Here is a 15,641-nt window from a genome sequence, read left to right as displayed (position 1 = left end):
CAGTCTTGAGGTACTCTCGGATCTTGTGTACTTTCTCTTCGGCTTCACGAAGAACATCTGGGCCAAAAACTTGGCTTTCTCCGACTTCCGACCAGTTCAGGGGGTACGTCATTTCCTTCCGTACAAGGCTTCAAAGGGGGCCATCTTTAGGCTAGCTTGATAGCTGTTGTTGTAAGAGAATTCTACGTAAGGTAGGCAGTCTTCCCACTTGGATCCATATTCGAGTACACATGCTCTCAGCATGTCTTCCAGTATCTGGTTGACTCTCTCAGTCTGTCCGTCGGTCTGAGGGTGATAGGCGGTGCTGAAATTCAGACGGGTTCCTAGTCCTTCATGCACTTTCTGCCAGAATCTTGAGGTGAACTGTGATCCTCTATCTGACACTATTGATTTCGTGGTTCTGTGCAAGGCGACTATTCTGGAGATGTACAATTCAGCTAACTTTGGGCCTTGGTAGGTGGTCTTGACGGCGATGAAATGGGCGACTTTGGTCAATCTATCGACAACTACCCATATTGAATCATTGCCTTTGCTGGATTTGGGCAGTCCGGTGATAAAGTCCATTCCTATGGAGTCCCATTTCCATTCTGGAATCTGGAGAGGTTGCAACAGTCCTGCGGGTCGTTGGTGCTCCGCTTTGACTCTTTGACAGATGTCACACTTGGCGATGTAGCTGCCGATTTCTCTTTTCATTCCATGCCACCAGAATTGCTCCTTCGGGTCTTGGTACATCTTGGTACCTCCGGGGTGGATTGAATAAAGGGTGTCATGGGCTTCTTGCAGGATGACTTGCTTCAGGTCTGAGTCCGATGGTACGCAGAGGCGTTCTTTGTACCAAAGAACTCCGGCTTCATCTACGGTGAATCCAGGGGCTTTTCCGGTGGCTATCTGTTTCTTGATTCCGTCAATGCTAGCGTTGTCCTTCTGGGCTTCCTTGATCTGGCTAACCAAGGTGGGTTGCAGTTCTATGCTGGCTAGGAATCCTTCACTAACAAGTTCAAGTCTGAACTGTTCAAACTCTTGATGCAAGCTGGGCTGTTCGGTTGCGAGCATGGAGTTCAACTGACACGGCAGTCGACTCAAAGCATCCGCTACCACATTGGCCTTGCCGGGGTGGTAGTGAATCTCCATGTCGTAATCCTTGATCAATTCGATCCATCGGCGTTGTCTCATGTTCAGCTCCTTCTGGGTGAAGATATATTTCAGGCTCTTGTGGTCGGAGTAGATCTCGCATCTATTACCCATGAGGTAATGACGCCAAACTTTCAAGGCTAGGACCACGGCTGCAAGCTCGAGGTCATGGGTTGGGTAGTTCTGTTCATGTTGCTTTAGCTGTCTTGAAAGGTAGGATACAACTTTGCCTTCTTGCATAAGCACACATCCAAGACCAGTCTTGGAGGCGTCGCAGTATACGTCAAAGGGCTTGGCGATGTCTGGCATGATCAGGATTGGGGCTGTTGTCAGTCTACTCTTGAGCTGTTGAAAGCTCTCTTCACATTTGTCAGTCCACTCAAACTTCTTGTCCTTTTTCAACAGTTGGGTCATTGGTCGAGCGATGCTCGAAAAGCCTTCTACAAATCTGCGGTAATATCCGGCTAATCCAAGAAAAGCGCGGACCTCGGTTTGGGTGGTTGGGGCTTGCCATTCCATAACAGTTTTGATCTTGGCGGGATCTACGGCAATTCCTCCTGCAGACAAGATGTGTCCCAGGAATCCAACTTCTTCCAACCAAAACTCACACTTGCTGAACTTGGCATACAACTGATGATGCCTAAGGGTTTCCAGGACAGTCTCCAAATGTGTTCATGTTCCTCTTCGGACTTGGAGTACACAAGGATGTCATCGATGAAGACAACGACAAACTTGTCCAAGAAGTTCATGAAGATCTTATTCATGAGATTCATGAAATAAGCGGGGGCATTGGTTAGTCCAAACGACATGATGTTGTACTCGTACAACCCATATCTGGTGGTGAAGGCAATTTTTGGAATGTCGGTGGCTCGGATCTTCAGCTGATGATAACCAGTTCTAAGATCTATCTTGGAGAAAACTCTGGCTCCGGGGGTCTTCTATCTTGGGTAAGGGGTATTTGTTTTTGATGGGGACATCGTTAAGCTTACGATAGTCCGTACATAAACGATTTGCACCATCCTTCTTGTCCACAAACAAAACTGGGGATCTCCAGGGGGATGCACTAGGTCTAATCAGACCATTGGCTAACATATCATCTATTTGTTTCTTCAGCTCCACAAGCTCTGTTGCGTTCATGCTGTAGGCTCTCTGGGCTATGGGTCCAGTTCCGGGAATTAACTCGATGATGAACTCGATATCCCGATCCGGGGGCATACCGGGTAGATCATCCGGAAACACATCAGGGTAGCGACAAACGACCCTGATTTGATCCAGAGTTGGCTTGGATATACTTTGGTTGCAGGTGAATTTTCTGGGTAGTCTTTCAGAGACATGCTCTACTACGATACCGGTGTTGCTAGTCATGGTGATGGCTTTCTTGGCACAGTCTATCAATCCATTGTGTTTTGACATCCAGTCCATCCCTAGGACGACTTCCAACCCTTTGGTTCCCAGAATGATTAGATTGGCATAGAAATCTACATCATGGATTTTGATGGGTACATTTTTGCAAAATTTTCTGGCTTTGGTGGTTGATCCGGGGATTTGAACTATCATAACATGCTTCAAACTGAGGGGTTGAATTTTACTTGTTGATGCAAAGTCTTCGGTGACAAAAGAATGAGATGCTCCGGAATCAAACAATACTCTGGCAGGGATGTGGTTGACAGAAAACATACCCAGTACAACATCTGGTGCTTCCTGGGCTTCTTCGGCGTTCATGTGGTAGAGGCGGCCGTTGCGGTTATTGGGGTTGTTGGGGGCGAACTTCTTGCCGGTGGAGACACGGCGTTGCTGCTGAGCAGGTGTTGCGGTGTTGCCGGCGAGCTTGGCAAGTCGCTTGGGACACTCGTTGGAGTAGTGCCCCACTACACCACACTCATAACAAGTGATGGTGGCCTTGTCCTTGGTCGCAACAGGAACGGCGTTGCTTCCGGTTCTGGGAGCGGTGTTGGTGTTGTTGTTGTTGTTGTTGTTGGGGGCTCTGGGCGGAGCGCGGTTGTAGTAGTAGTTGTTGTTGTTGTAGTTGTTGTTGTAGCCTCCTGGCTTGGAGTTTCCTCCACTCCGGTTCTGATAACCGGGGCGCGAGTTCTGCATCGGGGGTTTGTTGTTGTTTCTTGGAGTGAAACCTCCACTTGAGCTGGGGCGATACTTCTGAGTATGGCTAGACCCACTTTGATTCATCATGCGGCGCTTGCGGTTTTCATTGGCTTGGTTCAGCTTGCCCTCCATCTGGATGGCGCAGTCAACAAGGGCTTCAAGGTCGGCGAAGGGGATGTTGACGAGGACAGTCTGCATCTCATCATGCAGTCCGTTCAGGAACCTCTCCTTCCTCTTCTCAACGGTGTCGGTCTCATCAGGGGCGTACCTCGACAGTGTAAGAAACTTGTCGCGGTATTCTACCACCGTCATGCGACCTTGCTTCAGTTCACGGAACTCATCCCTCATCTTTTTGATAAGACCCGGGGGTACATGGTACTTGCTGAACTTTAGCTTGAAATCCTGTCAAGTCATGAACTGACCTCCGTTCATGGCACGGGTGCTTGTCCACCAAGCGCGGGCTGGTCCGGCTAGGTAGTGGGTTGCAAACAAGACCTTCTCATTGGCTTCCACTCCGGCTACTTCCAAGTTGTTCTCCATAGTCTGGAGCCAGTCATCGGCGTCGAGGGGTTCCTCCGTCTTGCTAAACACCGGAGGGTTGGTGTTCTGGAAGTTCTTGAGCTTGGACCCGGGGTGGTCATGATTTCCATGGCCTTGGTTGGCAATGTTCTGCAAGGTTGTGATGTTGGCTTGGCGTTCAGCCCTTTCTGTCTCCCTGTCGGCAAGCAGGGTTTGCAGTAGTTGCATCATCGCATCGTTGGTACGATTGGGAGGGGCCATCTGAAGATATAGAAGATCATGAGATAAGAGGGAACATTTCTATGGTTTATTTTGGGTAAGTTTGAAAACATTTGAAACTTGTAATCTTTTCATGACAAACATAACATTCATTCATTCATCACATAGTACAAACTAACACACACATACTACCATGGTTTTAAGAACCATTCTCATGCTACGATACAAGGGACGGGATACAACTCACACCTACATAAGTGAAGCTAGTGCCACTACTCCTCATCCTCGACGTCAATCGGGACGAAGTCGTCAGGTCCTGCCTCCAGGAACTCGTAGTCCTCCTCCTCGGTGAACTCGTCCTCCTCAAAGTCGTCGTCGTCGCTCAGGAAGGCTCCTCCTCCCTGAAGGTCGATGCCTCTGTTGTCATCCTCCATTTCTCTAAGCTGATCCTCCTGGGCCTTGACAGTGGCCTCAAGTGCTGCGATCTTGGCGCGAAGGCGCACAATCGTAGCGTCCTTCTTGGCACGCTGCTGGCGAAGGCTCTTGCGGTCATTGTTGAGTAGCTTGATCGCCTCACCCTACTCGATGATGTGAGCATGGGTCTGGTTCGCGTAAGCGCAAGTGGCGTTGAGGTCCTTCTGAGTCTGGTAGAGCATGAAGTCCAGGTGCTCAGCATGGTGCCTCAGCTGCGGGTGCGGCTGCAGCTCCATGGGCACTCCCATGGCATCACGTCTCACGAGATGCGCGAAGCGCGAAGCGAGGATGCGGACCACATTCTGTCCACAAAGGCGCGCAAGTGCCTCCTGAAGGCCACGTGCAAGTCCGTCGAGCCAGTTGCTCTCACGGAAGGAGAAGAGGATCCTCTCCGAAGTAGGAGGCTCCATCTTGCCCCTCAAGTCGGCGGTGATGATCCACTGCAACTCTCCTCCAGGAGTGTCGTCCACCTGAATTCCGTGGAACTCAGGGTGCGGGCGCTCGAGGAAGTCCGAGAAGGCGTTGAGGTCGTTCTCGAAGATCAAGCTCCCTCCGTTCCCAAGTTGGTAAAACTTGGTGTTGATGGGTTCATTCGGCTCCATCTGAAAGAGAATTGGATGAGTAAGTTAGAGAGTGCAAAGTGTGGCTAAATTTTAAGTAGATTCAAATAAGATAGAACATGATTCACCACATTTTTGAAAAAGTCTCAAAGACAAGAGTGTAAGTAACTTTTCACAAATATTTTCTTCATTTGATTTCAAAGTTAAGTTTTCAGAACGCCCATTCTAACTAAGGTCTTCTAAGGTCAAACAATGGCTCTGATACCAACTTGTCAACACCCGGATTTTTAAGTCCGAATGCCTATTATGTCATACATCGCAATCCCAGGAATATTGTTGTTGCGAGGCATAATAGTTAAGTATCACAGTCATGATTCATTACAAACCATAAAGTCTTACAACTTGGAATCACATGATCCATATTACACGAATAGTTGATCTATTGATCAACAAACAAACACAAGTTCATAGCGGAAGCGTAAGATACAAGGACTCTCGAGTCCACTGGCCAAGGCTTGATGTCGGAAGACTCCTAGTTGTCGTAGGCGTCCTGCTGGTCATCTCCTTGTTCATCTTCATACTCTGGCCATTTGAATAGCCAGGAACAAAGCCGTGAGTACTTCAAGTACTCTGATACGTCTCCGACGTATCGATAATTGCTTATGTTCCATGCCACATTATTGATGATATCTACATGTTTTATGCACACTTTATGTCATATTCGTGCATTTTCTGGAACTAACCTATTAACAAGATGCCGAAGTGCCAGTTGCTGTTTTCTGCTGTTTTTGGTTTCAGAAATCCTAGTAAGGAAATATTCTCGGAATTGGACGAAATCAACGCCCAGGGTCCTATTTTGCCACGAAGCTTCCAGAAGACCGAAGAGTCAACGAAGTGGGGCCACGAGGTGGCGAAACCATAGGGCGGCGCGGCCCAAGCCCTGGCCGCGCCGACCTATGGTGTGGGCCCCTCGTGACGCCCCTTGACCTGCCCTTCCGCCTACAAATAGCCTTCGTCGCGAAACCCCCAGTAACGAGAGCCACGATACGGAAAACCTTCCAGAGACGCCGCCGCCGCCAATCCCATCTCGGGGGATTCAGGAGATCGCCTCCGGCACCCTGCCGGAGAGGGGAATCATCTCCCGGAGGACTCTACACCGCCATGGTCACCTCCGGAGTGATGTGTGAGTAGTCTACCCCTGGACTATGGGTCCATAGCAGTAGCTAGATGGTTGTCTTCTCCTCATTGTGCTTAATTGTCGGATCTTGTGAGCTGCCGAACATGATCAAGATCATCTACCTGTAATTCTATATGTTGTGTTTGTTGGGATCCGATGAATAGAGAATACCATGTTATGTTGATTATCAATTTATATCTATGTGTTGTTTATGATCTTGCATGCTCTCCGTTATTAGTAGATGCTCTGGCCAAGTTGATGCTAGTAACTCCAAGAGGGAGTATTTATGCTCGATAGTGGGTTCATGTCTCCGTGAATCTGGGGGAGTGACAGAAACCTCTAAGGTTATGGATGTGCTGTTGCCACTAGGGATAAAACATTGATGCTATGTCCGAGGATGTAGTTATTGATTACATTACGCGCAATACTTAATGCAATTGTCTATTGTTAGCAACTTAATACTGGAGGGGGTTCGGATGATAACCTGAAGGTGGATTTTTTAGGCATAGATGCATGCTGGATAGCGGTCTATGTACTTTGTCGTAATGCCCAATTAAATCTCACTATACTCATCATAATATGTATGTGCATGGTCATGCCCTCTTTATTTGTCAATTGCCCAACTGTAATTTGTTCACCCAACATGCTGTTTATCTTATGGGAGAGACACCTCTAGTGAACTGTGGACCCCGGTCCAATTCTCTATACTGAAATACAATCTACTGCAATATTGTTCTACTGTTTTCTGCAAACAATCATCATCCACACTATACATCTAATCCTTTGTTACAGCAAGCCGGTGAGATTGACAACCTCACTGTTTCGTTGGGGCAAAGTACTTGGTTTGTGTTGTGCAGGTTCCACGTTGGCGCCGGAATCCCTGGTGTTGCGCCGCACTACATCTCGCCGCCATCAACCTTCAACGTGCTTCTTGACTCCTACTGGTTCGATAAACCTTGGTTTCTAACTGAGGGAAACTTACTGCTGTACGCATCACACCTTCCACTTGGGGTTTCCAACGGTCGCGTGCTGTACGCGTGTCAAGCTAAATTTCTGGCGCCGTTGCCGGGGAGATCAAGACACGCTGCAAGGGGAGTCTCCACATCTCAATCTTTTTACTTTGTTGTTGTCTTGCTTAGTTTTATTTACTACTTTGTTTGCTGCACTAAATCAAAATACAAAAAAATTAGTTGCTAGTTTTACTTTATTTGCTATCTTGTTTGCTATATCAAAAACACAAAAAATTAGTTAATTGCATTTACTTTACTTATTTCATTATGTTTCCTTTTAATTTTACCGTAAAAAACATGCCGGTAGGGCGCGGGTCTATAATTGGGAGAAATAATATAGAAGAATTTTTCAACCATGTTAGTACCGTTGACGATTTTGAAGATAGACACTTGGTAGATCTTGCTCCTACTTATGAAATTGCTGCTGCTGCTTTAGTTCGCATGTTGGAAACTAAATTTTTTAATCTCAATCCTATAATCCAACACATGTTTCTTACACTCGGTGATATGGAAGAAGGTGAAAAGAAAGATTTTGTTTTAGAAACCCTTCTTAGAGAATTTGGTGGTCTAGCAAGAGAGGCTAGAAAGGTGTTTGCTAAATATAATATGCTTGGTTCTCACACCAATTTTGTTAGTCTCCTTGAAAAAATGGATATGGATAGAATAAAGTACACTAATAATATTAATGATGGTGGGGAGATCAAAGCACCAATACCATGTAAGCTCCTAGCGATGAATGATGCACTAGAAAATAACTATGCTTGGCTTGTTCCTGAAAATTTGTTTGATGAGAGTAGCAAGCCCAAGACTAATGAAAAGGGGGACGCTAAAACTTATGTATCTAATATACTATGCCTGGTTGAGAAAACTCCGCATCCCGCTGTAGATGTACCATCCTTCGATAATACTTGATATACACTTTCTGCGCCTAGCTGAAAGGCGTTAAAGAAAAGCGCTTATGGGAGACAACCCATGTTTTTTTACTACAGTACTTTGTTTTATATTTGTGTCTTGGAAGTTGTTTACTACTGTAGCAACCTCTCCTTATCTTAGTTTAGTGTTTTATTGTGCCAAGTAAAGTCGTTGATAGCAAGGTTCATACTAGATTTGGATTACTGCGCAGAAACAGATTTCTTTGCTGTCACGAATCTGGGCAAAATTCTCTGTAGGTAACTCAGAAAATTATGCCAATTTACGTGAGTGATCCTCAGATATGTACGCAACTTTCATTCAACTTGAGCATTTTCATTTGAGCAAGTCTGGTGCCTCAATAAAATTTGTCAATACGAACTGTTCTGTTTTGGCAGATTCTGCCTTTTATTTCGCATTGCCTGTTTTGTTATGTTCGATGGATATTTTGATTCCATTAACTTTCAGTAGCTTTGTGCAATGTCCAGAAGTGTTAAGAATGATTATGTCACCTCTGAACATGTATATTTTGATTGTGCACTAACCCTCTAATGAGTTGTTCTAAGTTTGGTGTGGAGAAAGTTTTCAAGGATCAAGAGAGGGAGATGATACAACATGATCAAGGAGAGTGAAAGCTCTAAGCTTGGGGATGCCCCGGTGGTTCACCCCTGCATATATCAAGAAGACTCAAGCGTCTAAGCTTGGGGATGCCCAAGGCATCCCTTTCTTCATCGACAACATTATCAGGTTCCTCCCCTGAAACTATATTTTTATTCCATCACATCTTATGTACTTTGCTTGGAGCGTCGGTTTGTTTTCGTTTTTGTTTTGTTTGAATAAAATGGATCCTAGCATTCTTTATGTGGGAGAGAGACACGCTCCGCTGTAGCATATGGACAAGTATGTCCTTAGGCTCTACTCATAGTATTCATGGCGAAGTTTCTTCTTCGTTAAATTGTTATATGGTTGGAATTGGGAAATGATACATGTAGTAATTGCTAAAATGTCTTGGATAATGTGATACTTGGCAATTGTTGTGCTCATGTTTAAGCTCTTGCATCATATACTTTGCACCCATTAATGAAGAAATACATAGAGCATGCTAAAATTTGGTTTGCATATTTGGTCTCTCTAAGGTCTAGATAATTTCTAGTATTGAGTTTGAACAACAAGGAAGACGGTGTAGAGTCTTATAATGTTTTCAATATGTCTTTTATGTAAGTTTTGCTGCACCGCTTCATCCTTGTGTTTGTTTCAAATAGCCTTGCTAGCCTGAACCTTGTATCGAGAGGGAATACTTCTCGTGCATCCAAAATACTTGAGCCAACCACTATGCCATTTGTGTCCACCATACCTACCTACTACATGGTATTTCTCCGCCATTCCAAAGTAAATTGCTTGAGTGCTACCTTTAAATTTCCATTCTTCACCTTTACAATATATAGCTCATGGGACAAATAGCCTAAAAACTATTGTGGTATTGAATATGTACTTATGCACTTTATCTCTTATTAAGTTGCTCGTTGTGCGATAACCATGTTCCTGGGGACGCCATCAACTACTCTTTGTTGAATATCATGTGAGTTGCTATGCATGTTCGTCTTGTCTGAAGTAAGGGCGATCTACCACCTTATGGTTAGAGCGTGCATATTGTTAGAGAAGAACATTGGGCCGCTAACTAAAGCCATGATCCATGGTGGAAGTTTCAGTTTTGGACATATATCCTCAATCTCATATGAGAAAATTAATTGTTGCTACATGCTTATGCATAAAAGAGGAGTCCATTATCTGTTGTCTATGTTGTCCCGGTATGGATGTCTAAGTTGAGAATAATCAATAGCGAGAAATCCAATGCGAGCTTTCTCCTTAGACCTTTGTACAGGCGGCATAGAGGTACCCCTTTGTGATACTTGGTTAAAACATGTGCATTGCGATAATCCCGGTAGTCCAAGCTAATTAGGACAAGGTGCGGGCACTATTAGTATACTATGCATGAGGCTTGCAACTTGTAAGAAATAATTTACATGATACATATGCTTTATTACTACCGTTGACAAAATTGTTTCTTGTTTTCAAAATCAAAGCTCTAGCACAAATATAGCAATCGATGCTTTCCTCTTTGAAGGACCATTCTTTTACTTTTATTGTTGAGTCAGTTCACCTATTTCTCTCCATCTCAAGAAGCAAACACTTGTGTGAACTGTGCATTGATTCCTACATATTTGCATATTGCACTTGTTATATTACTTTGCATTGACAACTATCCATGAGATATACATGTTATAAGTTGAAAGCAACCGCTGAAACTTAATCTTCCTTTGTGTTGCTTCAATACTTCTACTTTGAATTATTGCTTTATGAGTTAACTCTTATGCAAGACTTATTGATGCTGGTCTTGAAGTACTATTCATCAAAAGTCTTTGCTATATGATTCACTTGTTTACTCATGTCATATACATTGTTTTGATCGCTGCATTCATTACATATGCTTTACAATAGTATGATCAAGGTTATGATGGCATGTCACTCCAGAAATTATCTTTGTTTATCGTTTACCTGCTCGGGACGAGCAGGAACTAAGCTTGGGGATGCTGATACGTCTCCGATGTATCGATAATTTCTTATGTTCCATGCCACATTATTGATGATATCTACATGTTTTATGCACACTTTATGTCATATTCGTGCATTTTCTGGAACTAACCTATTAACAAGATGCTGAAGTGCCAGTTGTTGTTTTCTGCTGTTTTTGGTTTCAGAAATCCTAGTAAGGAAATATTCTCGGAATTGGACGAAATCAACGCCCAGGGTCCTATTTTGCCACGAAGCTTCCAGAAGACCGAAGAGTCAACGAAGTGGGGCCACGAGGTGGCGAAACCATAGGGCGGCGCGGCCCAAGCCCTGGCCGCGCCGACCTATGGTGTGGGCCCCTCGTGACGCCCCTTGACCTGCCCTTCCGCCTACAAATAGCCTTCGTCGCGAAACCCCCAGTACCGAGAGCCACGATATGGAAAACCTTCCAGAGACGCCGCCGCCGCCAATCCCATCTCGGGGGATTCAGGAGATCGCCTCCGGCACCCTGCCGGAGAGGGGAATCATCTCCCGGAGGACTCTACACCGCCATGGTCACCTCCGGAGTGATGTGTGAGTAGTCTACCCCTGGACTATGGGTCCATAGCAGTAGCTAGATGGTTGTCTTCTCCTCATTGTGCTTAATTGTCGGATCTTGTGAGCTGCCGAACATGATCAAGATCATCTATCTGTAATTCTATATGTTGTGTTTGTTGGGATCCGATGAATAGAGAATACCATGTTATGTTGATTATCAATTTATATCTATGAGTTGTTTATGATCTTGCATGCTCTCCGTTATTAGTAGATGCTCTGGCCAAGTTGATGCTAGTAACTCCAAGAGGGAGTATTTATGCTCGATAGTGGGTTCATGTCTCCGTGAATCTGGGGGAGTGACAGAAACCTCTAAGGTTATGGATGTGCTATTGCCACTAGGGATAAAACCTTGATGCTATGTCCGAGGATGTAGTTATTGATTACATTACGCGCAATACTTAATGCAATTGTCTGTTGTTAGCAACTTAATACTGGAGGAGGTTCGGATGATAACCTGAAGGTGGACTTTTTAGGCATAGATGCATGCTGGATAGCGGTCTATGTACTTTGTCGTAATGCCCAATTAAATCTCACTATACTCATCATAATATGTATGTGCATGGTCATGCCCTCTTTATTTGTCAATTTCCCAACTGTAATTTGTTCACCCAACATGATGTTTATCTTATGGGAGAGACACCTCTAGTGAACTGTGGACCCCGGTCCAATTCTCTATACTGAAATACAATCTACTGCAATATTGTTCTACTGTTTTCTGCAAACAATCATCATCCACACTATACATCTAATCCTTTGTTACAGCAAGCCGGTGAGATTGACAACCTCACTGTTTCGTTGGGGCAAAGTACTTGGTTTGTGTTGTGCAGGTTCCACGTTGGCGCCGGAATCCCTGGTGTTGCGCCGCACTACATCTCGCCGCCATCAACCTTCAACGTGCTTCTTGACTCCTACTGGTTCGATAAACCTTGGTTTCTAACTGAGGGAAACTTACTGCTGTACGCATCACACCTTCCACTTGGGGTTCCCAACGGTCGCGTGCTGTACGCGTGTCATACTCGCAAACTAATACTAGTGTAAGTGCTAGACAATTCTAGTAATGTTTGCTAAGCTCTAGTTTATTTGCATAAAGCCAGTTTTAGTTCACAAATATTTGAGAAAAGCTTATTCAAGTGCTAACTAACCCAAGTGGGAACATTAGTGTCATTCCCACCATTCAAGTGGTGATTTCAATTCAATTCACCACTTCATAAGTCATTTCACCAACATTTCAAATATATGACATCGGAAGCTGTATGGCCTTTCCAACCGTCTGTAACCGTGGACGCGGCTATTCGAATAGATTTACACTCTGCAGAGGTTGCACACTTGTGCCACAACATTTGATTTCATCCGTCGGGATTACCCCGAATCATCATAACGTAGTACGCGGATCATCAACCATAACCTTTCACTTACAAATCCTAGTATGAGCACCTCTCCCCATGAGCTTGGCCTCCCAGTGAAGACCAACTGTCAACCTAGGAACTGCACAGGGCTTGGCCGTACAATTCACCTCAATTCACATCTTTTCTCAACAACGGAGGCAGCCTCAAGCATAACCCCTATGATGTGTGTTCAGAGGGAACCCATACTAAGATGCATAAACTTCCAGTTAAGCCCTACCCATAATCAGGTATTGTGGGGGTACTCAATATTGGAAAGGTATCGCATTCAAACCAATATCATGTTTATCAAAAATCACCATCTTCTCTTTGTCATATTCACCTTCAAAAATCATTCAATGGAATGCTTCATAATTCCATGGTTTCAAAATTTATTTCAATTCACATTGTTCCTATCTAGAGTAGTCAAGTTTTAATCATTAGCACTAGCTCTAAATCATGAGGGGTGCTATCTTGCTTTGCTTGATTGAGACTAACTTAACTACTTTGGTAAACTCCTTTACTTTGACCAAAGTTAACTATAAAAGTAACTCTTGGAAAACAACAGGTAAAACTTGTAAAGTAGAATCTTGGGATAGGCTTATGGTAAGAAAAGGTAAGACTATGGTGCCTTGCCCCAAAGGACTTTGCACTTTGCAAGAATATTAGCTTGCCTTGGTAGTTCTCAAAGTTCTCCTCCTCCTCCTCCTGGTAGCAACATTCTTCTTCCGTGTACTCTCCGGTGCTAGCGTCTAAATTTAAATACGAGTATAATTACTCACTAATTCAATGGCTATTCCATACATCACATATAATCACACAAACTATTCTATGCACATAATTAATCTAATTAGGGTGCATGGGTTGTGTTGCTTGAGGAGGTTTAATTTCCTTTTATTTAATATGTAAATGATAGTTTCCATAGGGTTCTGGAGAAATACTTTCCTCTCATTGAAATCTTCTTAAGATTTAATGTCTCAAACAATCATACATGAACTTATATTGACTTAAGTCAAACATTCATCATCATTCTTTGAGAAAATGATTTAAATGAGGTAGACCACCTCATACCATTTTAATAATGCTACAAATGATTTCAATCTCCAAGTAATTCATATAAGTGAGTTTGTCCAGGGGTCCAAGCATCACATGAATTCATTTGAGACAAGATTTAAATGAAGTATAAAACTTCACATGATTTGTATAATAGTTTTGGACAATATCACTTAGATAAACTAGCCATATTGTCCATTAATTAAACTAGGGCATGATCATGCAAAGTGATCACACCATTTTCTTGCATAAACAATTAGTGTAAGTCAAATGTGAGCTATTAGAGTTGGAATTAACTTAATATCTATTTTGGTTGATTTTTAATAATTATTTGAATAGGGAAAAGTCCCTGTCTTCTTCTTTTTATCAGATTAATTCTACAACTAATCTTGACATGGGACCAGTGGCATCTTGTAGATATTTTTCATAGCTTTCCAACAATATAAAGTTTGTTAAATTTGGCCAAGCCAAACTGATTCTATTGAATTTCAAAGTTGGGGCCAGTATTGAATTTGAATTGGATTTATTAAACGAGATTTAAATAAACGGGCCGGCGGGAAACGACGTGGGCCGAATCAGTTTGAAAAACAGAGAAACGGTCCAGCAACGCGTCCAGCGCGAGTGGGCCGTCTGACGAGGTGGAGCCCACCCGTCAGTGACTCATAAAAGACGAATCGGTATGGATGAATAAGATGCGCTGGATTAGAACGCAGATCAACGGACGAGGTTCGTCGTCTTCACCGACGAGAACCCGACGTGCTGGCGGCGAGGGTAGGGGGTCGGAGAGCTCACCGTGGCTCCAGCTAGGGTAGGCAATGTGCGTGATGACATTGTGGACGACGACGAAGCGTCTGGTACCGGCGGCAGCTCCTGGAACGGCTCCAATCGACGGCGGCAACCTCCGGGTACTGGCGGCTCCGATCTCCAAATTGGAGCAGCTCTGGCGACAATCGAGTGAGTGGTGTGGTGGTGGAGAGGCAGTGAAGGGTGGTGAGCAAGGTGGTGTGCTTGGTTTGGTCCAGGGAACTCGCTATTTATAGGATTGAGAGAGGGTGGCGGGGCAGTAGCGAGGTCGACACGCTCGCGGCGGTTCCGGCGAGCTGTTGGGCTAGGTGAGGGCGCGGTCGTGTTCTCCTCATCCAGGCGAAGCTAGGAGTGGTGATGGCACGGTCGGGCGGCGGCTAGATCGCCCGCATTGCTTCCGTGTCTGCCGCGGCGTTCACGGGATCGTGTCATCGTCTCCGGCGCCGGCGGTCACGGGTCTGTCCTGCGCGTGTGTCTGGCGGCGTCGTGGTGTCACGCAGGTGCTCGACGTGCTCACAGGGGGTCCAGGGCATGCTCGAGGTGGTGGCGTTGCACGTGGCCAGTGTGCATCTGTGGCGCGCCACGCGCGATGCGAGCGGCAGGCTGGCGCGTTCTGGGCGCGCTGTCTCCGGCGTGGCCAGGGCATCTTCGTTGACGAGGCCGTGGCTAGGTGAGGTAGGGGAGCATGGTGGCGAGCTGTGGCACCAGGGCCAGGGGTGGAGAGCAATGGAGAGAGGGGAGGCTCAACATGGCCGGCATGGCCATGCCATGCAAGCTAGGGCTTGCCTCCCTAGGGTTTCTGTGGGGTATTAAGTGAGAGAGGGGAAAAGGAACCAGTAGGGAGCAAATGGTGTGGTTTGGGTTAGGTTAGATCACTATTTGAAATAGTGTCAAATAGTTCCATATTGATTATTTGTGAATTTTGCCCAAATTTGATTCAATTCAAATGGTTGCAAGTTTTGAATTGTGAGTATTTCATTGAGTTAGAAATGACCAGAGGTGATGAAGTGGGGTGGTGGAATTGTTAAATTCAAAGTTTTGCAAATTTGGCTAAGTGTGAGATTGTTGCACTTAATAAAAAGTTGCAACTTTGGATGAGCATAGCTATTGATCTAGAAAGAATTTGGCATGGTGA

This window comes from Lolium perenne, chromosome 6 (genome assembly GCF_019359855.2).
Source record: "Lolium perenne isolate Kyuss_39 chromosome 6, Kyuss_2.0, whole genome shotgun sequence".
NCBI lineage: Eukaryota > Viridiplantae > Streptophyta > Magnoliopsida > Poales > Poaceae > Lolium > Lolium perenne.
This window is presented reverse-complemented; position numbering follows the sequence as displayed.